The following is a 20046-nucleotide window of genomic DNA, read 5'->3' as shown; positions in this document are numbered from 1 at the left end:
TTCATATCCTTTGGTTATATACCCAGTAGTGGGATTGCTGGGTCATATGGTAGTTCTATATTTAATTTTTTGAGGAATATTCTTACTGTTTTCCCTAATGGCTAATTTACAAACCTACCAACAGTGTAGAAGGGTTTCCTTTTCTCTACATCCTCATCAAAACATCTTATCTTTTGTTTTTCAGTAGCCATTCTAACAAGTATGAGTTACCTCCTTGTGATTTTAATTTGCATTTCTCTGATGATTAGCGATGTTGAGCATTTTTTTTGTGAACCTGTTGGCCATTTGTATGTCTTTTGAGAAATGTTTGTTAGGTGCTTTGCTTATTTTTAAAACAGGTTATTTGTTTTCTTACTATTGAGTTTGACTTTCTAATATAGTTTAGAAATTAACCTCTTATGAGGTATATGTTCATGTATTTTTATATTTTATTTTACTGATTTCACCAACTCTTTTAATATTAAGGATATTAATTTTATCATGTAACTACATATATTTTCTACAGCTTGTAGTCTTTTAACTTTGTTTTCTATATAACAATTTTTAATAATTAATATAGTGAAATTTATGAGTCTTTTAAAAAACTTTTTCTCTGTTGTGTCATTCTTAGAAAGGTCTTCCCTCACCAACATTAGATAAATATCCATTATATACTTCAAAAAATTCATGGAAAAATTGAAGTGAAAGAGAATATGAATCTTTCCATGAACTTTTTGAAATACCATTGTATTCTTCTAGCTGTTTTATGATGCCATTTTTTTTACGTTTAAATCTTTACTCTTCTGGAGTTTATTCTTCTGTGAAATAATAATAATAATAATACCACCTAATATTTTTGAGTGCATGCTGTATGCCACGCACTCATTGAAAGGCTTACATGTAGTGACTCACTGTTATTTTCCCTGTTAGTATCACTGTAAATTGACTTGCTGAGGTTTGGCCAGTTAGTAAGCGGCAGAGATAGGATTCAGGTTCAGGTAGTTGAGTCCCAGAGCCCATGCATATCCTTAACTACTTCGCTAATTTAATTTTCTCCAAAGCATTGTTCTAATGTCATTGTTAAAGAATCCATTCTTTCTCTACTGTTTCAAACTTGCCAACTTTAATCATATGCTAAATTCACACACACAAATACACACACACACACACACACACGCGCGCGCGCGTATGTTTCTAGACTTTTGTTCCATTGAGCCCTCTGTCTATTCTGGTGCTAGTGCCACCCTGTTTTAATTTGTGTAGCTTTAGAACTATATTTTGACCTTTGTATCCCCAGTGCCTAGCAGCAGTTGTCTCATTGCAGGGGTTTAATGAATATTTGCAGAATGATGTAACCCTTGCAGGTCTATGGATAGAATTCACAAGTTCTGCAACTTGGATAGGGAAATAAGTTACATCATCATTTTCACTGACCCCTGACTGAAATTTAGTATTTCAATTATGAATAAAGGCAATAAAACAGTAGTAGTAGCAGTACCTGTGGATTTGTCACCAGTAGAAATCATGGATATTTCCTTGGATGAATCCTAGGTTAAGAACCCCTGTTTTATTGTGTCCCTTTCTTGGGTCCATTTTATCTTTGTGTCACATACATAGGCAGTGCTTGGTACTTAGTAGATGACCAGTAAATGTTAATTTTTAAAATGTCTTATTTTCAAATATGTGCAAAAATAGGGAAAACTGGATAATCAACTCCATATACTCTTCATCCAGCTTCAAATATTATCCTCATTTTACCAATTTTGTTTTATTTATGTCCTCCATTTCTGGACATTCTGCTTTTTATCCAATAATATTTCAGAAAGCATATCTAACTGAGAGAAACTTTTAAAATATATAACCACTCTCTGATCACATTTAACCAAATTAATGATAATTCCTTAATATCTTCTATTACCCAGGCCATATACAGATGTCCTAAATTGTCTCAACAATGTCCTTTGTTTAAATTGGATGTTTGAATCAGGATTCACATAATGCCCATGCTTTGCTTGGTTGATATGCCTCTTCTATAAATGTTAACTACAATGTACAAATTACTTTTTTATTTATCTTCATGTGTTGATACTGCTTCTCTCTCTGCCTTCTCTGTTGCTTCTTACTTTTGTTATATTTTTACTAATAGTGTATTTTTGATAATTACTCCTTTCTTATTTGACATTGTAGTTATCTTTTTAATGAGAAATTATTGATTTTGGTTATTTGGTCTTATTTTTAAAACTTAAACATTTAAGTCTCATTTAAAGTTGTTCTTTCAGCCATATGTTGGAGGGAGGTACATGATGGGTAAATTTCTTAAGATAAGATCAAAGCTCTAAGAGACATTTCTTTTTCATTTGCTCAGGGAATCTACTCACCTTTTTAAATAATTTGAGGTAAAAATACTTTCTCTAAAGTTTTAGATGCATATCTGGTCTTAAATTGTATCTTCTCTAAAATTGGAAGAAATTTGGATTTAGGTCCTTCCTACATATAGTATTTTTTCTTTTTCTTATACTTAAAAAGTGTGAGAATGTCATAGTGGTAGTCCCTGGTTGTTAATTTTGTTCAGGATTCTATAATTCTTGTATTTGGATCAAATCCTTCTATTGTTTCTAGAAGTTTGCTTCTATTAAACTTTTAATTAGAGATTTGAGGCCATTTGTTCAAAGGCTTCTTTTATTTGCAGGGTGGTTCTCTGAGCTACAATTTCTTCTCTTGATTGCCATTTTGTGCATTCTTTGAATCTATTTATTTTATTAAAAATATATATCTCTGGTCAAGAGGATGTTGAATGTTCCCAACTCAAGGAGGCAACAAATATTTGAGATGATGGATATGCTAAATACCTTGATACAGTCATTGCACACTGTATAAATGTACTTAAATATCATTTTGTACTTCATAAATATATACAACTATCATGGGTCAATTAAGAAAAAAAAGGAAAAAAATTTTTCAGAGACGGAAGTAGATTAGAGGTATCAGAAATGGGGGTGGAGATGGAGGGAGTGGAATAATGAGAAGTTATTGCTTAATGGGTACAGAGCTTATGTTTAAGATGGTGAAAAAGTTTTGGAAATAGAGATGGTGGGTATACAGTATTGTGAACATAATTAATTCCACACAATTGTATCTTTAAAGATGCTTAAAATGGAAATTCTTATGTTATGTATGTTTTACCACAATAAAAAGAGAAAAAAATATTTTTCTGTATTTTATATGTTTTTCTGGTCAGCTTTTTTTCTGTAGCATCACTTCTATTTTTATTGCATACATTTATTCATTGATTTGGTAGGAACCTGATGTTTCTATTTCTTTTGCAACCTGTACTTGCATAGTCATTATGATAGTTTGTTTCATTTCCTTGAGAATCAATATCAGCCATTCTATAAATGTGATAACAAATATTTGAGTGTTTCCTTTCAAGCAGGCATTTCATTACAGGGATTAGTTTTGCTCTTCTTTTCTGCCATATGCTTTTTTTTTTTTCTTTGACTGCTTATAACTTTTTCCCATTATGAATTCTTCTGAGTTTACTGGTTGAGTAAACTAGTTTACCTCCTTTCATAGTTCCAAACTATTTTGTTTGTACTGTATTTACTGAGATTTGTGAGAAGTCCTTTCTAATATACCGAGATCCCATTTCGGGCTCACTATAAAGGGTTAAGGAATTGAGGCATTTTTATTTTGTGATATTGAATTTAATTAATGATCACCTAATTATAAATCCTTCCCTCGTTTTGGGAAATGACTTTGTATAAGGGGAATTAAATGCCCAAATCCTATTTCATTCTGGTTAAGATTGGCTTGAAGGGAGAGCCCTCCCCTCATGGGAGAATGCTCTCTACTAGGATGTGGTTTGTACCTGAGAGACACACCACTTGCGCCTGTTTCTGGAGAGCTGGCCAACAGGTGCTGCAGCCTCCAGGTAGAGCAGCACCTGAGTGATTAATCTGGCAAAGTTTCACTGAGTGCAGCCCTAAGCTAGAGACTTTCAAGGACCCAGGAAGAGTTCAGATGTGTGTAATAAACCTTCAATTATGTAAAAGAGGTAGACATTTGGGATCACTGTCAGGAGACAGTGTGTCCATTGGAACTGTAAGCAAGTAAGTAGCCTGTACAGTAAATGCATCGAGGTCCGGCTCTGTGGGATAGGAAGACTTATAAGTCACAGACCCTGTCCTCAGAAAGACATAAAATACCTACAGGAAAGAGCTAAAGGTTAATACTGAAATGTAAGTGGGTTTGTGAGGCAGATTAGAAGCTTATGGCCTGCATGTGGTATAGACAGAGGATGATGCGAGTTTTGAAGTATAAGAACTGACCGTGAGCAGAAGGGTCTGAGGAGGCTGCATGGAGAACAGGGGGCATAATCTTTGCCCCTGGGAGGGTTGGCAGGATTTGACTTTGCAAAGAGGAAGGGAAAGGTGACCTTAACTGGGAAGAATATCCTGAGGCACAAAGGTGGGAAAACCAGGTTCATTTGTTCCCATGTATAGGCCCTGCCCCCCTCCCCAAGTAGCTGAGTCTTGGCTCACTTTTCCTCTTCCCTCCTCCCCACAGTGATGACTGTGAACCTTCTCAAGAAGTTGTGCTCTGCCCAGTGGGCTCTTCAGTCTGGGTGCTGCTTTGGTTCCCATTACACTGTCCTCCACTTGCCTTCTTCCAAGGACAGAGCCCTGACCTCTGAGGCCAGTAACTTGTGGGGAGATCTCCCTCCCAGTATCACCAATGTCAGCAACTTCTTCTTAAGTACTGAATTCCTTCATACTGTGTTCAGCCTGTCTCTAGGTCCTTGTTACTTGTCTTCTCAGCTTAGAAACTACCCTCATACCCGACCAATCCTTCTCCAGACCTAGGCTTCCAGGTTGCAATTCCCTAAATGCTCATTGCAAGCCTCAGCAGTACCCTTTGGGCCTTATTGTCCATGTGTCCTCTGGCACTTCCTTGTCTGTGTTGTTCTATGTGCCATTGTCTCCCAGAGGGGAGGCTAGAAACCATCATGTACAGTGGGGAATGATGTACATAGGGACTATGTAGAAGGGATAGTAGGAGCCAAGCTGGGAAATAGATGGGGGCCCTGATTTTGGAGGGACTTGATTCTATTCTCAAGGGGAATCATGTGTTTTTTGTTTTTGGGTGCTTTGTAATTTATTTAATCAGAATATTATCGAAGCACATTTAGGTTGCTTTTAGTCTCTTTCTGTTAAAATATAACAATAATTATCCATAAATATAATTTAGTATTAATTTTTATTTTTTAATTGCTTATTTTTGGGGGGTGGCTGGCCAGTATTGGGGTCCAAACCCATGACCCTGGTGTTATGAGGCCGTGCTCTATCCAACTGAACTACCTGGCCAGCCCAAGTATTAATTTTTAATTTTGATCATGCAACCATCTTGGTGGGTGAGGTGGATAAACTAATGGTGTTCAGACTGGGGAAACTTTCCACATCCTTGACTTGCTATGTCTTCTTTCCAAAAGTTGATCTGTCTGAGAATATACTTGTACTCAAGGCATCTCCTTTCTTAATCACCCTTCTCCCTCTTTATAAAAAGAAGGCATAGCCATTTCTCACCCTGAGTTTGTGTGCCCGATGTGTGAAAACCTGCAGGCTAAAAAACAAAGGAATAATAAGAAATATTATTAGGAAAGTGAATTACTCTGGGCAACAAATCCTTTTCTAAATCAGATGTTTTCTAATTCTTACTTTCAACGAAATTGAAAGAGTTGTCAGCTGGTAGATAATTAAAAATAATTTTTTTTTTTTTTTTTTTTAAAAGATGACCGGTAAGGGGATCTCAACCCTTGGCTTGGTGTTGTCAGCACCACGCTCAGCCAGTGAGCAAACTGGCCATCCCTATATAGGATCTGAACCCGTGGCCTTGGTGTTATCAGCACCGCACTCTACCGAGTGAGCCACGGGCCGGCCCTAAAAATAATTTTTGATGATAGTTCACTACATGATTTTGGCATATAACTCTGAATGAGTACAAAGATTAACTGATGTTGTTATAGCAAAATTTATTTTATTCCTGTCTAGTTATTTACATGAACAAGGTTTCTTGGCATTTGCAGCTATAAAAATGAAAAATTAATGCATTTCTACTAAAATTTTATTTTTTATGTTTACTTATAATACCAAATTTATAATGGGATTATGTTTTGATCAATTGCATATTAATAATAAAGGGAATGAAAACTCAATCCAGAAGAAAAAAGTTTTTAACATTTAGAGCTTATAGGAGAATTTACAAGTTTATGTATATATATTATGTATGCACTCATATATTTATGCATAATAGATATATTGCAGAGAATTATTATTGGTTAATCAATAAAAGATTTCGAGGCATAAATATTAGAATAAAATTCTCAAGAAGAAGTAAAAAGAAAATAAGAGTTCAAGAAGAAAAAGGAATGATAATAAAATTTATTTTTTAAATGGATGTTGGTGGATTTTAAATCACTGTGGTATTTAAATTCCACTGGCTCATTTGGATTCATTTAAGAGATTAATATCATAGTTTTATTTTAAAATGTACGTATTTATAAAATGCGAATATTTACAATATGCCAGAAAGTATATCTCTACCATGCTTATGATGTAAGAATTTAAATATTAACTTAAATATATAGGGCATAATGTGTTTTGTAAAACTCTTTTAGGGCACATGTGATAAAGATTTACAATGGAGTATGATACAGGTGCATGATCAGAGGAAAACAAAGAATGGGAGCTGAATCTTGAGGGACCGTTGTAGTTGGCCAAGTATAATAGAAGTGGAAAGCAATTCCAAGAAGAGGTAACAGTATCTGCTAGAAGCCTGGAGATACAGAAGAAGACAAAAACTCTGGGGGAAATGGCAGGAGTGGCATGAGCTGGATGGTGATTTCCCACCGGCCTGACAATGTATTGGAATGGCAAGAGGTGATGGGCCTGAGGTCTGTGGAGGGGGCTCTTGTCAAGAGCCAAGCATAAGAAAGTGAGCACAGGAACGATCCATTAAGGGTGCTGCCTTCCAGTGTCTGTTTTCCATAGTAATGATCTTCTGGACATTCGTATAAACGTAGAGATTCTTATTTACATTCTGCTAGGGGAGGAAAATGAAGCCCAGTGAGGTTCTATTCCTCTTGCAGCTTTTGTACCTTAGTAGCAATGGGAAGACTGAGATTAGTGCTGTAATGGTCCAGGGGTTCTTTCCATACCTTGGCCACATGCTTGGTTGGGACCTTCAGTTTGTGATTAAAAAGAGGGTTACTAAAATTTTGGAACCAAAATTTGGGATTCTTGGGCCAGTAAAGGATCTTTGTCCTGATTTGTGAATTTGTTTACATGAGAAGCTTTTACAAAGTTCTAAAAATTAAATCAAACTTATATGAGGGTACTTCAAAAAGTTTATGGAAAAAATAGAATTAAAAATAATAAGAATCTTTCCGTGAACTTATTCAATCAAGTATTGTCATATGCATTTACCTAGATCACCCTTATTGTAAAGAATTCAAATGTATAAACTCTCTGTGGTCCCAGAAAAAGTAGCATGTATTCTCACTCTTCTGGCCCTTCTGATTCTGGGAATTTTTTATTTTTGTGATGGAGAGCAGTCCTGTGAAATAAGAATGTGTGTAGTCTTGAAAAAAAATTGATGACACTTTTGTTTGGCACATTTAAAATATTTGTGCGGCTCAGTGAGAAAGGCCTGATGTAATATTTGTGTAGAGCAGATTGAACGAACTCCGAAGGAAAACCATCAAAGGGTTGATTTGATACCACACAGAAACACGAGGTGGTGGGATGAGCAGTTTTTCCACATTTTAATATTTTCCGGAATGACACTGAAAGTCTTGCCCTTAGAGAACCCTGAGCCAACTAATAATTTTTCCAGGCTCTTGAGAGGGAGCAATGGGAGATTCATACCATTAAATAGATGCCCTGGGCCTTCCTAAGAGAGCCCAGAAAAGAACTGAAGGCAGTCATGGGGATGTGACCAGCAAGGCACGGTAAGGAACACTGCATGGCTTTGATTTCTTGTGGGAAAATGTTGTATTTGGTATCATTATTTCCAGGTCTCTGGTTTCAAAAAGTCCTTGATAAACCTAGCTTTTGAGGGAGGACAGGAGAGAATGCTGTACAGGAAGTACTGAGTCAGCATGGGGACCTACTATGTGTCATTCATGGCTTGATACGTTACTTTCCTAAATCCCATTAATTATGTCAGAGAGGAGGAAATCGGGATTCAGAGAGCTCGAGTAACTTGCTCAAAATCTAGAATTTGAACCAAGGTTCTCTTGATTCCAAAGCCCTTTCCATTACTTTGTGATGCCTACTCGTGCTGAAATCATGGAAAATGGAGGATATTCTGGATTGAATTAGGGCACTCATGGTATCCAGCTAAGTGTAAAAAACACCGAGTACCCTTTATCTGGAGGCATTTGGGGAGAGGAATAACAAACAATATGAAAATAATTGTACTTTATATATCATAGCAACAAATAGCTAAAAAATAAAAATTTAAAAATAGTTCTATTTACAGTATTATTAGAAAATATAAAATACTTCGGAATAAATAGAAAGATGTCCAATATCTTTATGCTGAAACTACAAAATATTTCTGAAATTAAAGAAGACAGAAAATGGGGAGATATGTATCATGTTCAAGGACTGGAAAATTCAGGGCTTCCAGTCAAGATGGAGGAATAGACGGTCCCCAGCATCACTCTCTCCCATAATCAACCAATTTACAACTATTTAAAAGCAACAACAGCCAAGCTGAGGCCGCTAGAGTTCAGGGGACGAGGAGGCGATTATCTGGAGGCATTTGGGGAGAGGAATAACACTGGCTAGGAGAGAGGAATCCAGGGGGAAGATACCAGGAGTTTTTCTGACTGTCTCAGTTTCATGGAAAGGGAATTTTATACTTTGGCATCTAGTCCTTGGTGGTGGTTTGGAAGAAGTGAGTCCTGAATTTATCTGCTACCTTTTCTCCTAGTGAAGAAAATTCTAGGAGCATGGCACACTATAGGGATATGGGACTTCACAAAACACAGTTTTTGTTTGTTTTTCAATTTGAAAATAAGATAGGATATCCAGCTTTTAAACTTTTCTCAGACAAAGGGACTAAAAATAAACAAAAATCCCAAACCTATTATCATCTTCACATCATATAAGAAACGATATTTGCAAAGCAAAATAATAAATAAATTAAAAAGAAAAAAATAAAATAAGGTAATAGGACAGCCAATGAAGGACCTTATACTCATTTATTACAAAACTAGCTTAGCTTTAAAATATTTTGAATCAAGAAAAATTATAGCACAAATCTCTTGATATGTTTGTCAATTTGGGAATTTTTATTTGGTATCACAACATCAGGAGAAGCTGGACTGTCCAGCTTGTTTCATACTTTATTTATTATTTATTTTATCCCAGTTACTTTTGAGTCCATTTTGATAGCTATGTTGATGAAAACCTTATCAACAACCTGTATAATTTACTCAATATGCAATATTCTGGTGAATGTAAGAAGGGAAGTAAGAACAATCCTTAGGCTTTCATTTCTGTGGCCAGACCAGGAAGAAAGCCAGCGTAGCAGCTCTGGTGTCTGACTGGTGAAGCCTCCAGGAAGGGCCTGCAAGGACCTGTCTGCCCCTGTTTCATATGTGGGGTGGGGATGGAGGCTGCACAGGACCCTTACTGCCCAATATGGAACAGGTAGGATTTTATTTGAGAGGGATTCTGTGGATGGTAAAATCTTTCACATGGCCTGGACCAGTGTTTAAGAGAACTGCTCTTGTAAAGGAATTATCCTGTTTGGTTCTTCAAGATAATCTAAAGGAGAAGGCAGAGACAAAGGCCCATTGTTTTCTCCAAGGCAGCTGTTTATTGCATTGGTGCTAAAGACAGGGTGTGGGGAGCCTGCAGGACTCTGGCCTGGTGCTCAGATGTAAGGTGGTCCTGCTGCTCTGCCTGGTTATTTTCTTTGGAGTCTTTCTTGTGGGGACTTTTCACAAACTGCATTTTCCTCTAGGCAGCAAAATTTTAGCTTCACCTTCTGCTTGGTCTCAGTGTCATGGAGTTTTGGTGAATGCTGTGAGTGCCTGGGAACAAAAAATGTCTAAAAGTATCTTGGGAATTCCCCAGCTCTCCTAGCCTACCTCTTTTGTCCGAGGGAACACCTACCTTCTGCATTTCCAGAGGCCATGCTGGGGGAAGTATGTGTTTTGGCCTCTCTGGAGAAGGGCACATTAGCTTCCCTGGCCTGTTTACATTAGTTTGGTCCTTTCTGCCCTTCATTACAAATGAAGCCTTGGGTGGGGGATTTCCCTGCTTCCATTTGTCTATTCCTTCCATTTGTCTGCATTCTCAATTTTTCCAGCTGGGGAAGAGCTGCCTTTAAAAAAAAATGCTTTCCTTGAATTAATTCCTTGTCTCATAGATTTTGCTTGGTGAGTGGATTAGTTCACATTCAGGAAGCAATTCATCTGTCTCCTAAAATTCCCTTCCACTCGGTTCTGTGACTCTTAGTCCTTTTTGCTCATTTGCCTGTCACTGCTACAGTTGTCAGCACTCTTCCCTGAGGAGAGGAACAGTCTTCCAAGCCCAGAGTCTGGACTGCTTATTGGTGCTTGTTGAGCTGAAGTGTTGATGCAAGGGTTTCTAATTCTTTGGAATGTGTGTCCTGGCTACTCAGTAAGCAGAATGTAAACCCTTTGAGGCTAAGAGCTCCAGGTGCTTTCCTTCCCTTTCCCCCAGTCTATATGTATGGCACGTGAGAGGAGCAGTGGAACCCGTGGGGAAGATGACCATCAATGGCCAAATTTGCTGGTGGTGTGACCTCATCCTTGCTCGCAATGTCAGCCTGCCCACGAGAGCACAGACACAACCACCCCCTCTCTGAGGTGGGCTTTCCACAGTAGAGGCCAGCAAAAACCCTTTGCCCCTGGAGTGTTGGGAGAAGGCCTGCCTGTTTGTTCTTTTGTGGAAGCCCCCTTTTCTTTTTCATTTGGACAATCCTGATATCAGAACCTCTGACACAATTACACAATTGAGGGATCCTACCTGCCCTTTGAAACCTTTCCTTTCATGAAGGTCACTGGAAAGCTCATGTGAATTTTACTGGTGGTAACAACTTTTCTACTGTCTTCACAGCTTTCACACCCTCTGGAAAACTTCTCTCTTGAATAATTCAGGTGGGATTTTGTTTTATTTTATTTTTTAAACCAGTGGACCTAGTTCTGTATGGTGACTTCTTTAGTTCCCTCAGCCTTCCTCCAGCTGATTGATCTTGATGCTTTTTCTCATTTTGGAAGATCCTTGTTTGGGTCCCTTGAGTTTCCTTCCAGTTCCACTAATAATGCTCCAAAGTAAAGGTCTTCCTCCTCTAGCCTATTCACTCTCTCCTTCATTTCCCAGGCTCTGTCTCACACGCATCGATTCTTATGTACTTTGTTGTGTTGTGGGCTTCATTCCACCTTCGTTTTGCCAGAATAAAATTCATTCTTGTTCTCTCTCCCTCTCTCCATTCTTCACTGGAAAGTTAACCTTTGGCCTTTGGCCTTTGTTACTAAGCCAAGTTTTAGTTCAGACCTTGGTTCTGAAAGTAGACTTGGTTTCCTACGTAATGTCACTTCTAAATATGTTTCTGTCTGGGGCCTAAGAATGGTTGTTGCTTCTATGTTGCCCTGACATTTTGGTTCCACATCCTTTTTATCAGTTTTTTCCTCGGTTAGCACTTTTTGTGTCCTCTTTAAGAATTATTTTTCCTCCCCAAGGTCATGAAGATAGTCCTCCTAAGTTTTCTTCTACATGCTTTCTCCTCTTGGGTCTATTCACATTCACATTTAAATCGAGAGTCCTATTTTTAAATTTTGACCACCTTTTTAAAAAAATTCTGATTCCTTTGCCCTCAGCTCGTTCTCAGTTTGATTGCATTTTCCCTCTTTTGTCACCCATCTGCTGGCCTTTGCTGTGGTCTTCTATTTAATTTCCCTGTGTGCCGTGCCTGTCCTACTCCCCCAGTCTTCCCCTCTGGCGTAAGTCACAGAGGAAATATTTAGTTAATCTCTGCCAAACTTTCTGGCTGTGTTGTTTTGCTTAAAAAGACATGCAGATAAACTGTTTTGATTCTTGGTTTTGGTGCTCAAGGGCAGATGTTTCTCCTATAACCGAGATATTGTGGTCAGTTGGAAAGAGTGCTGGACTAGAGTTTGGAGAATTGGATTCTGATTCCTGCTGTGCTACTAATTTGTGGTGTGATCTTATGCAAGGCATATTTCTATGTCTCAATTTCCTTTTGTCAAAAGGGACCTTATTTCATGATAAAGAAGATAGGGCTGTATGATTATGAGATGGGAACCCAAAGAGTAAGCCTGGGGTATCCAGGATGAGTTTATAGGCAAGAGGCAGAGAACTATTACCATGAACATCATTAGTGGAAGTGGAAGGGAACTCAAATGATCTCAAAACAGGTAAAATTAATATATGCAGTCACTTTGAAAAAGTATAAAATATGATTTAAAAAATGGTAGAAATTCTCTGACAAGGATCACTTCAGGAGATAACTGCCTTATCCCTTCCTGGGCTTGCTCTGGGTTTACACCTGTTTGCTGTTACCCTTGGGATGTGGGAGGCTTGGCCTTCTGTGCATCCAGTTCCAGAATTATTCCTCCCACCTTCCACCTCCTTCACAAACCCAAGAATATTTGAAACTCAGCCCAGATCTTCACCTGGCTTTGATTTCCCCATCATGTGGAGATTGGTTCTTGGAAGTTGCAGCTTCCAGAGACCTTAAATGTTTGCCAACATGTTTGAATTCTGCATTTATTCATCATTCCTTCTGTGCATGGCTGTGTTCCAATCTTGTGCCTTGAAGGTGATATGACTTGGTTTCAGCAAGGAAGGGGAGATTACTTGGGGGATCCTATCACCAAGAACTAGGAAATGAAAGTAGACAAAAGAACTGAGAGATGCCTGTTGGCATTCTTGAGAGGCAGGTCTTTGAAGAAACAAAATAGTTTAATTTCTGCCTTTGTAAACCACAGCCTTCCTCCCCAGCATATGCATACTCAGATATCAGATAGTCAGAGCTACATTTCTTCCTTTTCCCTGTCCCCTTCTGAAATGACTCTGAGATTTAATCAAATCTTACCTAGGTTATACTTTTTTTTTTTTTTTCTTTCCGGTGCAAGATTTGCATTGGTTTCCTCCAGTGCAGAATGAGTTGGATAAAGACAGTCTCCAAAGTCTTTTCCTGCCTTGTGGTCATTGATCAGCAGAAACCTTCCTAAATAAGTGCAGATGGATACCCGTCTCTGCGGGGTTAGTGATGAGGATGGGCACTAGCTGTTGCTATGCCCAACACTGGTGGGCCCTCAGGCTGCTGAAGCTTGATAGAGAATGTCATGGAACTGGGTGGAATAGTTCTGGGGAGAAGAGCTATGTAATTGACTCTGTATACTTTCAAGTAGGCCTTCTCTGTGATTCTGCAGTCCCGTATCTCTGAGTAATATTATGTAATACACTGAATATTATGAATATTACTCTATGTAATATTCATCATAGTGCTCATCTCATATTTTTTTGTATCATAAACCCTGACTCCATCCTGACCCTACATCACCAATGAGGGTGCCTTCTACTTTACTGGGACTGTTAAAGCTAGGTGACATAGAACTTGCTGTGGGTTGAATTGTGTCCCCCAAAGATTCATGTATTAATCCACACTGTAACAGTGTTGAGGGTGGGAAATCCTATTATGGTAATTGAAAAGTGGGGCCTTTAAGAGGTGATTACATTGTGAGGACCACGCCCTAGTGAATGGATCAATCCATCCATGGAGTAATAAGTTGTTGATTTGATGGGTGGTAATGGGTGTGGTTCTGATGGCTTTATAAGGAGAGAAAGTGAGCAAGTTATTAATTTCTTGCTCAAGCCATTCTGTATGTGATACCCTATGTCGCTGTAGAGTCATCACCAAGAACAAGAAGGCCCTCACCAGATGCATTTCCTGGACTTTGGACTTCCCAGACTCTGATACTATAAGATATATGTTTTATTTCTTTACAAATTACCCAGTTTCAGGTATTCTGTTATAAGCAACAGAAACAGACTAAAACAGAACTCTGGGATAGTTCCTTTTCTTTAGATCGATAGGTACTCCCATCCAGACAGCTCAAGAGAATGGGCAGGAAGCATTTCCTGTAGGCTCTGTGGACCTGTTCATTGGGAATGTCAAAACATCTGGTTGAACTAATGATTTGATTTGGAGCTTGATGTGAGTTTTGAGCCTATGTCTGGCATTTGGTACTTTCTTCAAGTCTTAAACCCAGTTGTCCTAGGCAGATGACCCAACTGGTAACTGTCACATAATGCCCAGTGTTTCTCCCTGCCAGTCCAGTTCTGCACACTCATGAATCTGCTGGCTTCTACATCCCTCACCAGTCGTAGGTAATTTAGTTCCCACCTCAGGTAGGTGTTTATCAAATCCTACTCACATCCTCTTAAATCCTTCCTTTTCCTTCCCTTTCTCTCCTACCTTTTTGCTGAGCTACCTTAGGATATACTCTCCTTGTTCCCTTTCCTCTTTGATTGTGGGGTAAAAGCCAGCCCTAATTATAGCTGATGAGCGTGACACCAACAGTGGTTCTGAAAGTCAAACATTTGGAAATGAAATTAGATCATGTGAAGAATCAGTACTATCATTTGTGTCCTTGAGAACACCTTTTAAAGGCCCCTCCAAAATCCATCTTTTGGTTAACCTGTCCTTCTTTGAGGAACGCAATCTGAGATATGTAAAAATTATTTCATTTTATTCCTTGTATGTTTTGTTTTATTGCTAATATTTACAGAGGTATGTTTTTGTATCTTTATTACTTGTAAACAATATTTCAGCCATTATATTCGGTAATGAGCTGATCTGGGTATTCATATACCATGTCTAATATTGTTTCTCTGGAACAATATCTTCAACTTATAAAAGTGACTGATAAAGGAGTGTTCAATGAAAACATACTCCATTCACCCTCTGGCCCCTGGTGTTGATGTTGCTATGGAAAGGGCTGACTCTATTTTTATTGTAGGGATAGGAAGAAAGGTGCTTTCAAAGGATGCCCAAAGCCAGTTCAGAAAGGCTTGGTCTTTCCTCCTGTGCCTGAGTCTCTGGGCTAGAGGTGCTAGAGTGTGCCATGCCTGGCTTTGCGTAAGCTCTTTTCTTTTCCTCACTGTGTGTCACTTCATGAAATACTTTAGCTTCAAGCTAGAAAGAAGGTCCCTGCACTTTGAAAGTCATGATCTAATTACGACATGATCACATTCTTGAAACATGTTGTTTAGTGGAGTTAATGGAATTATCTCCTCCCATTTTTGACTAGCTAATAACACATTCTTGTTGTGATGTTGTGTCAGGTTTTAAATAGAAAGCTTCTGGTTTGAAGCTATGTACATTTCCTATAGGATACATAAGCTACTAATTTATGAAAACTGAAGATGTCCCAGTGCCCTGTGTGTAAACTGCAGCATTTCCTTGTGCAATGAACAATTCAGGGAAATGGAACAACTTCTTGAATGAAATTCCAAACTGTACCAGGTTTCAGGTATCTAAAGATTTCCTTTTAAGGTAGGAAATCTTATCCAGATGTTCTTGCCTGGGGGTCAGGGTTTGTCATATCATTCCAAAGAAGTATAGCCATAGCTGAATTTATCTCTCTTTTCTTTCTTTCTGTGGTGCCCAGGGATGCTCTTTTTGAGTTCGTTTTTGGTCTCATCTCATTGAAAAAAGCAGCATGCATTTTGATCTAGGTTTGGGAGTAAAATTTGTGGCCACAGGATAGGGTGAAACTTAATGGTTCTTATAAGTAGCAAACCTTTCACCTTTGCTTCCTTGGCATGAGGCTGTAAGTAACTGAACTAACCATCTGTATTGTGCAATTTTGAGGTGAGGATGGGCGAAATCCCAGGGACTGGGAAATATACATGTGGCTACCAGAGAGATGACATCAGCTAGTTTACTGGTGCTGTGGAACAAGGGGAGATTCCAGGTGCTTAGCCTTCTTCCTGCATGTGGGGATGTCTGAGGCCACCCCCAATACTATTGGCAGCCAGGGCCTTTGCTTGGGAAAAGCCTTGTCTAACTCTGTGCTTCCTGCTGTCCTCACAGGGACCTGACATTAGGAGGGGTCTTGAAGCCTCGGCTGTGTGTACAAAGCTTTGAGGAATGAGCAGATATGTGAGTCTATTTGTGTCTGTGTGTGTATTTTGTGTTAATGCTAACAACTGATTAAGGTTTGCAAACTTGGGGTTGAATATGAAGTGAAAAAGGAAATGTCTAGGTTTTATGGAATCTGTATTAGGGATTTCCTTTTTTTAGAAAGGAAAACAGTTTATGATTTAAATCATTTCTAAATCAAAATGATGTTATTATTGTTATTTTTTGATGTCCGTAATGTGGACACTTAGTATACAACAGGAGGGAATTTCTAATAACATTTTTTCTGTGTTCTGCTCCTTCCCCTATGCTTATCTGAGAACAGGGCCTCATAAGGCCATAATTTCAGAGACAAATTGGAGAAACCAGGAAAGATCTCTTTGCTCAGCCTTGCCTGTGTGCAGGCTTTTGGGAACTGTGGTGGGGCTTCTTGGGAAGCCTGCAGCTGACAGTAGGAATGGAAAAAGCTTTATGACCTCTGAAGCATGACAGAGAGAATAGAGGAGCTGGGAGGCACTGGAGCCTGTGAAGCACATCTGCTTACCAGCTTTGTTTTCCCGTCAGATGTCGTGCTCCCCCTCTGGTTCTGCCCTCCTCCCCCAAGACGTATTAGAAAATGAAGCCTGCTGCATGGAAAGCAGGTGATGCCAAAGCTTATACTAGGAGGATCAGACATTCCCATCCCCAGGCCTGCTTTGGCTTCTTTGTGACTGGATGGCTTAGGGTTTCTCTAAGACCCTTGCTCACACTCAAGTGTAGCTACTGCTCACTTGGAGCCATCTGGGGCCAGCTTGAGCTTGTTCTGTCTGGGTATCTTCCCACCACTGTATTCTTCTCTTCCTTTGGGCTTTCAGATATGAAGACCTTCCCAGGCTCTGAGCTGCCAAAGTCCTTCTTCTGAGAGCCCAGTGCCTCCCCTTGTAGGTCCAGGAAGCTGTGGGTGAGCTCTTGGTTTCCTTCTCAGCTGGGCACTTCTGGGAAGCTGTCTGCATTCTTTTCTGCCCATCTCTCTGCCCGAGGGGCTGTGTGGGGTGCGATTGCTTCATGCTTCTGTGATGTGGAATGCTAAAGCAGTTCCACTGAGACCAGCCACTGAAGGTAACCAGGAGTTTGAAGGTGGAACAGCCTTTTCTTTCAGTCTTGGAGCCAGGAGCTAGTTTTTTGTGGGATCTTGGTGTGGTACTGATTCTTTTTAAAGCTTTTTCCAGCTTGCTTCCCTGTCTCCCTGCCACAGTGGAAGGGAGGGAATAAGGAGAAAGATTAGTGTTCAGTTTCCTGTGCTTCTTCCTTGGGACTAGACATGGGTGCAGCAAATGCCTTTTGTGAGGAAAGAATTTAGAGGCAGGTGGGAGAATCTGTCTCCTGGTTGCTGTATAACTGGGTGTCTCCCCAGCCTGGCTATGTTGATGCTCAAGGTCCCTGAAGGCAAGTATCATCTTTATTTGGTTGAAATCTTTCAGAGGGAAGCATCCTCAGCTCCTGTAAAGTAGAAAGGGACCAAGAGATTTTTATAAAGCATGAACACGCTGGGCAGAAGATGAGCCTGAGAGAGAGGCTCCTTGCCCCAGATCTACTCAAAAGTGTGTGTGTGTATGTGTGTGTGTATGTGTGTGTGTGGCTGGAAGTGGAGAGTGGGGGTGAACACTTCTAATAAACGGAAAAGAATAGTAAATCTGGAAAGTGAATGGAGGGGGCTGGCCATGGAGAATGTGAAAGCTAATTTGCAGTGATGTGTTCCAGAGTGGCTAGAAGCCAAAAGTAGTGGGGAGGTGGGTTTGGGCATGCTTGGTTGTGCTCGCATTGCTGAGTACGTTGGTATGGTGGCCAGGAATGCCTTCCTCTGTGAACAGGACTGGTCCCCAACAGCCCTCCCCACCCTACAGTCATAATATACCTATGTGATTCTTGTCCACTGGGGAGGTCCTGACCTAGGATGTTCTGAGGCAGAAGCACTGGGTCTGAGAGTGGCAGGCCAGCCAGAGTTCCCACCTCCTTGTTTGTTGGCTGCCTCAAGGATGAGAAGCCTTGCAGCTGCCAGTTCTCGCTGGCTTGGTCTCTAGAGGTGTCTGCCCTGGCAGGGTGCAGAGCCCTTCTCAGGGGTGCCATGCGTCTTTGGGGCTTGAGAACAGATGGGGCTTAATTTGAAGCAGCCCTACCTCAAGGGCCAGATCTGAAATGTATGTTAGATCAATACTACTCTTGGCTCTTCTTTCCTCTGTGTCTCTCTGTTCCCTTTATCTTTCCATCACTGTCAGGCATTGTTAGCAGCCACTGCTATCACACAGGCTGATCAGCACACTAAGAATGGAACTAAATGTAACTGCACACTGCTGTGATGTGCTGAGGCTCATCCATACAGAAGAGGTTTATATGAGCCTATGATGGGAGGGGCACCTTTCCACCCCAAAAGGTGAGAAGTTACTTCAGAATTTGGGAGGGCATTGATTCCCAAACTCTACTCCGCCCCCCCCCCCCCCCCAATCCCATACTCCCAACGTTCCCTGTGAATTATCAAGGGCTGGAGAGAAAACCGAGATCTTGCTTTCCAGCCATCAGGCAGTCAACAATCCCTTGCTGAATTTTTCAGCTTAAGTAATATTGTGATGCAAATATTATGTAAATCTTGTTTTCTGACCTGAGGGAATTTATAATCTGTTGGCAGAGACAATATTTGTTAAACAATTAGAGAATGTCAAAGATCTTAACTGTGTCGGTTACTAACCCCGAATATATAGTTCAGAAACAGGAATGTTATGTCTTTGAAACCATAGGAAAACTTTCTCGGAGGAGGCAGAACTTTTATTGGTCTCTGAAAGTTGGGTTGACTTTAAATAAGCAAAGGAGAGGTGGAAAGGGTTCTGAATATGGAGAACAGCGAGTACGCATAGAGATTGCCACATTCCAGGGTCTGCCATGATCTGCCTTGGAGTAGTAAGGTCTGACAGAGTAGAGCCAGAAATTTGAACTCTGGAAGTTCTGCCTTGGTGCATAGGAGATGGGAAGTGAAGCAGTGAAAGTGGAATTTTGTGGAAACCTTTCTTGCAGAAGAAAGTAGGGTAATTTTGGAGAGGACAGAGACTGGCAATAAGGAGACCTGCTAAAAGGCAAGGGAGATCTGCAATGGGAATAGAGAGGAAGGGAGTGAATCCTCGAGAATATCCCAAAGTATAATAGGTAGGACCTAGACATAGGATATTAAGGGTGAAGTTGAGGGGAAAGACAGCACACACCAAAATTTCTGACCTGTGAGAGTTGACTGAGAGGGACATGTTGTGTTTGTTAAGTGCTTTGCACTTTTCAAATCACTTTTTCATTCAGTTGGTATCTCAGAGTTGTCTGGGCTTTTAAATTTATCTAGTCTGGTTTCATTTTACAGATGGGGAGATTGGAGCCAAGAAAGGGGAAGGGACTATTTCCAACCCACACAGCTTTTGGTGGTGGAGCAGGACCTCCAATCAAGGCCTTCTCTCCTAGGGCAATTTTAAGACAAGAGTAGCATGGAGGAGAGTGTGGGGTCAAGGAAAGTCTGTCCAGCTGCGTTACATTAGATGATTACTAATCTCTGAGCAAAACGAAACTTATTCAGAAGCATTCCAGATCATATCAATGGTTCTGCTACTAAGAATAGTTTTTGAGAACCACAAACAAGGAAGATGGACTCCTTGGATCCTCCTAGTTCTGACATTCTTGAGAGTGCACAAAGCTAATGTATATGAAATATACTGAATTGGGCTTCCTGAGAGACTGTGGCTGGTCTCCAGTGTGGTGCCTTTCTACGGGCATTTCAAAAGTAATTTGACCCCACATGATTTTCACCTTATGTGCTGACCACAGAACCTAATGGCTGGAGAGAACACAACT

General features: G+C 40.0%; 1 protein-coding gene across 2 annotated transcripts in view; it reads left to right on the top strand.

Moving 5' to 3' along the window:
- Window positions 1-20046, top strand: part of DENND2B (DENN domain containing 2B) — a 148190-nt gene that overhangs the window by 15570 nt on the left and 112574 nt on the right. Inside the window, exon 1 of one of the 2 annotated variants that reach the window (XM_063093369.1) lies at window positions 16138-16206. The exons of the other annotated variant lie outside the window; for it this stretch is intronic. The gene's annotated coding sequence lies outside the window, so the exon portion shown is untranslated. Of the gene's footprint in view, window positions 1-16137; window positions 16207-20046 lie in introns of those variants that run through there. 2 annotated transcript variants of the gene reach the window in all.

Source organism: Cynocephalus volans, chromosome 4 (genome assembly GCF_027409185.1).
Source record: "Cynocephalus volans isolate mCynVol1 chromosome 4, mCynVol1.pri, whole genome shotgun sequence".
In the NCBI taxonomy this organism is placed as follows: Eukaryota; Metazoa; Chordata; class Mammalia; order Dermoptera; family Cynocephalidae; genus Cynocephalus; species Cynocephalus volans.
This window is presented reverse-complemented; position numbering and strand designations above follow the sequence as displayed.